This window comes from Oreochromis aureus, linkage group 4 (assembly GCF_013358895.1).
Source record: "Oreochromis aureus strain Israel breed Guangdong linkage group 4, ZZ_aureus, whole genome shotgun sequence".
NCBI classification, from domain to species: domain Eukaryota; kingdom Metazoa; phylum Chordata; class Actinopteri; order Cichliformes; family Cichlidae; genus Oreochromis; species Oreochromis aureus.
Window position 1 is genome coordinate 34,295,994 of NC_052945.1, and position 5,275 is coordinate 34,301,268.

The window sequence follows — 5,275 nt, forward strand, 5'->3', positions numbered from 1 at the left end:
TAGTGTTAAAGTTAACACTTTTCCAGTGTTTATATAATTCTCACTGGTTTAGAGTTAAAGTAACACTTTGCAAAGTGTTATTATTTTAACTCCATTGTAGTGTTAAAAATATAACACCCATAGTGTTAAAATTTCACTCTGTATGGTGTGAAGTGTCTTCACTCAGAGTGTAACTACCTAACATTTATAGTGTTGTTTTAGGACACTGATAAGTGTTCACTTTTACACTGGCTTGGGTTAACTCTTTTCACTGAGGGTGTTACTACACAACAACTATGGTGTTATTTATGACACTTTTAAGTGTTTATTTTCACACTGGATTGTGATGACTGTTTTCACTTAGAGTGTTATTCTGTAACTTTTACAGTGTTATTTTGGCACTTTAAAGTGACATATATGAGCTTTTAAATACTAGTCTGTATTAATTGTCTGAATACAAAAATGCATTAAAGTGCAATTACTGTATGACTACTGTGTTACATTCAGTGAAAATCCTTGTTAAGTCCCTTTACAGGATAAAAGGAGAAAACATAAAATTGGTCACATAAGCATTTTAATAAATATTAAATTCCAAGCACCATACAGCATACGTTCACAACAAAAATAATGGCACAATGTACAGACCATCATCATCACCATAAGCACTTTGCAAATCAAAGGGCTTGTATATTTCAATACAGTCTGCTTTAACAACATCTTTTTCATCCGTTTCAAACACTTTATAAGCATGGCAATGTTCACTGAAATTTTCAACCACAAGCTTCTGAACTATGAAGTAGGTGTGACTATTGACCAAAACTATTGTTTTTATTCTGCAAAACACCGGCATCTCATGTTCAGAACCACAACAAATGACCAATCCTGTTCTGTACTCAGTCCCATTAATGTTAACCCAATTAGCAGAGAAAGCCTCTTCTGCAACAGCAGGCAAGCCTAGGGAGATCATTTCACTATTTTCCTCACTATCAACATCAAATGATTTCAAGGGCCCATACTCAACATGGCTTAAAGGACATGTCTCCCACTTGTATGCTATGGATGTTTGATGTTTTTGGCAAGTGACACTGTGATGTTCTTAAAGTTCTTAAGGGTGTCTTTGAACACCCTATGTTTAGCCTCACCTCTCATGCTCCATACATGCAATAATGGCCCAATTTTTCTGATGCAAGTTGGGTAGTGCAACATAAAGTGGTGTTTGGGAATCATGTTCCTACCTGGATACAACAATTTGAACAAGTCATGATGTTCCATTGTTAAATGTTTTAGAAGCACAGTCATGCCATGTGTAACAGATGGAGAGAATATGATGTTAATTATTTGCAACAATAGCAATAGCATAGTCCAGTTCTGATTTCCTTCTGGCACAATATCACCAAAAATTAAAGGAATGTTTCTTATCAGACAAAGAGTCTGAATGGAGTTAAGACCTATACTATTACCACTACTGTCTAAGTTCACCCTTGTTGGACGATTTTTGCTCTCCAAGTAGCCATAGTCAAAAGCATAGATCCGTGACAAAAGAGCATGTTTCGGCAGAAAATTGTCTGACAGATATTCCAACAGTAACTTTATCTCATATTGTGCTACCCTTCGAGAATATCATGCATAATGTCCAAGGAAAAGTTCTGGCAAACATGAAAGAATTGAAGAGTGTTCAGTGTAGAATTCTTTCTTAAGCCAAACACATGTAGCTTTTGAGGATCAGATTGCAACTCACTGCAGTGCATTTCAAAAGTTCTTTCCTCGTAAGATGATCTTTGGATCATCCTCAGTATACACACTCTGTGCATCCTGTTTTGCAATTAAACACAAACGACAAAAGTAACGTCCACTGAAAGACTCAACAAAACCCAAAATTGAGTGCATCCCCAAGTTGTCCCCAGTTATCTGACATATAGTGCCATGGACCTTTTCAGATGAGAAGGGTAAATCAATGCCATGGCTCTCCAAAAACTTTATGTCATCAATCAGAGGCTGTAAAATAGGATCAAAGCCGTATTTTTTCACATCTTCTGCATGAAACAATGCAACCAAATGAATGTTCATCAATGCAGAATTTAACTTTGGAGGCAGATTTCTGAGGACAAAATAGATTGTACCAACTTTGTGAACACCACGTTTGGAACCAAGTGGATTAGCAGTCTCAAAGTCATCATAATAAAGCTGAATTTGCAAAGAAGTCTGTGGTTTTGAAAACAATGGATGAGACTTATAGTAACTCCCATCACAAAAGTCTTCATATCTGTCTTCTTTTGATACACATAGTTTAGCAAGCAGCTCGCAAATATAAGAATTGCGACATATAAATTTGATTGTTTCCAAAATTGGAATGTACACAAAAGTGTCTTTTACTGGTACCTGGTCATAAGTGCCTGATTTTTATTTAACCTTGTATCATAGCGTATTCCTAAAGTCTTTTCCACTGGATCCACAATTCCCCATTTTTCACGGAAATATGACTTTCTTTTTAGCTTCAGTGTCGAACTTCTCAACTGGATTGTCAAAAGTCTCAAGACATTTTTCCACTGGAGATCTAACAGGATTTTCTGTTGGCACAACGTTCAGTACTTTATGTTTAAACTCACAGTGCAGTCCATCAGCAAAATCTTCCAAATCACAAACAAGTGATGACACAAAACTATTTGCCAAACCACTACCATTGAGTTTACCAATAATTTTAGTGCAAATTGCTTCAGAATTTTTTTTTAATTCTTTGACCTGACCCATTGTTTTCAGAACACCCAACCTCTAGGCTCTGAGTAACACTTGTTCCTGCAACTGCTATGTCTGTATCTTGTAATCTGTCAAAATCAGCTTGAAATGACTCTGAGGGTTCTGCATCACCACTTTGACAACAATCTTCATCATGAACACTATTTAAATGTTTTTTAAACCAGAATATGTAGTGAACTGACGGCTGCAACCATCTTGTGAACAAGCCAACTTAAATTTGGTGCTTGGATAAAAACTGTGACCTAGTCGCAAATGACTTATCAAAGCCTGACTGGTGCTATGCAGAGTTTGACAGATAAAACATTTAAACATGGTTCTCATTCAACATTTTGGCACGCAACTCACGAACACGTGGTGACTCATCTGTTGAGGTGGCATCAATGTTGAATATGGTGGTCTGCACAAAACTGTAGAGATGAACCAGTGACTCGTCAGTGAGATAAGTTGAACACGTAGTGGGATTTGAAAAGTTCATCAAAAGCACTGAGTGAGCTGGTGGCTTGGCAGGGGATGAGCTGTTTGTCCACTGCGATGTAGAAGGTGTCAATGCTGTTCTGGGTTCGACCAACAGCGAGGATGTATGGTTGTTTACCATCTCTTGCTTGCAAGTGTTCATCAATGCTGCAGCATGACTAAAAACAAATGAGATATTGACATATAGGCCTAGCTTATACTTGCTGAGTATGAACCATTCATTCAGTTTGACATTATGTGCCTTGCTAACTTATTACAAAATACTAAGACACATACTTCATGGAGAGGAAAACTAAAAAGTGCAAAAACTGAAAAAGTGTTTTGTAGGATTTTAAAAGTGAGACAACATATTTACCTTGTGAAAGTGCACCATTTTGTGTGCTGCATCAGTTGGACTTATTTTGGTTCTCCTCTTTCGTCCAGCTGTGGGTGGCAAAAGTTGAAGGAGTAGCAGCAGAGAGGCCATGTCACTGTCCCAGTCTGTGTATGGTTGAATTTATAAAACAATTTCAAAATGACAGGTAAAATAAATATTATTAAAATCAAACAAGCATGGTGCGACGCCTACCATTTGCATCACTCTCTGTTGGTTTCTCAGCAGCTTTTATCAAACGACACAGGTCAGTTGACTGAGTCAGCTGTTTGGCTTCTTTAATAACCTTTGGCTTGAATGACATGTCCCACTTCTCAAGCAACTTGGTGGCTGTTTCAGCACCAAACAGCAGCAGGAAGTCTTGATTGACCTGTTCATCATACACACAGGACATAAAGACAGTGCTCAACATTGTTTACATTGCAATGTGATTTTGACCAATATGGGATATAGCCTGACTGGGATGACCAATGATCACATCTTTTACTGTTGCCATCCACATCAGCAAAACAAAAAAAAAAGATTAACAGTTGAAAATATCAAGTGATTTGACTTACTAGTCCTTTGACATCCAAAAAGCGTGGAAATGTTTTGAAGACACCTGCAGTTCTTTGTGGATCATGCACCAGATCCTGGCGATGTTGGAACGTCATTTTCATCTTCTGAAATACACTTGCTTCATCAGGAGAGTGAACAAGAAATGAGATGGCCTCCTTGCAGGCATCTCCATCAAGTTGCTGAGGCAATGTGGTTGCTAATCTTCTGCGCTTAGGCCCTTGTTCTTGATGCACTGGGACTTCCTTCACTGGCCGCTTTGGTTGTAGACCTGGACATGGTTTTGAGGCGCCACGCTATATATCCAGTGCCTTTCACTCCGTCGTAGAAATGCTCCTGTCACATTTAAACATAGATGAAAAATAAACATCAAATGCGATCTTACAGACTTTGCAGATTCAGCAAAAAGAAACCCAAGGACTATTATCATGTAACAGGTGCAATACATGTTAAACAACATCCACAATTTCAATACAGTTTTATGACAATAGTTATTACGAAGAGGAATTAAGATTTTTCTTTTAAATCATTTAGCTGATGTAATTATTCCATGATGAAAACTAAATAATGTGCTGTTTTACAATCACTGCATGACTTACATAGCCGTTTGGAGAAAATGGATCCTTCAATGAGGGAAAGAGTGTAATTATTCCAAGGGCATATTTCTCCTTTTGCTTACGGGAGGGAATTCTGCTATAGAGGAAATACAATTGACAATGTTAAATCAGAAGTATGTGTCTTTACTGCAGTATACATTACAAGAATATTCCATATGGCCCATCTTTACTTTTTTTATTAGGTACTATTACTCTTACCCATGTCTCTCAGTCATATCACTTGCCAATATGTTAACAAGCTGCCGCCGGTGCGGTGGCTCAGTGAATTTTCGGCATTGTATTCTTCAAGAATTTCCTCTCCACCAGGTTTCCTAGTCAAGGCATTTTTAACCATCTGCTCATATAAAAGGGAAAATAATAACAATAAAAACTTGTTTGTCAGTAAAGGTGAAAGTTTAGAGGAATGTCAACAAACCTGTGAAAGACATATCTAGCAAGAAGCACTAACTTCTACTAACATTTTTTCATACAGGGCAAGTTGGGAACCACCATGTTTTGAATTTCAATTTGTATAACAATCTAC

At 37.5% G+C, this 5,275-nt stretch overlaps 1 pseudogene; it reads right to left on the bottom strand.

Annotated features, from left to right (window-relative positions):
• Positions 1-2,929: 2,929 nt before the first annotated feature.
• On the bottom strand, positions 2,930-5,009 carry LOC116312191 (annotated as a pseudogene).
• Between the last annotated feature and the right edge of the window lie 266 nt (positions 5,010-5,275).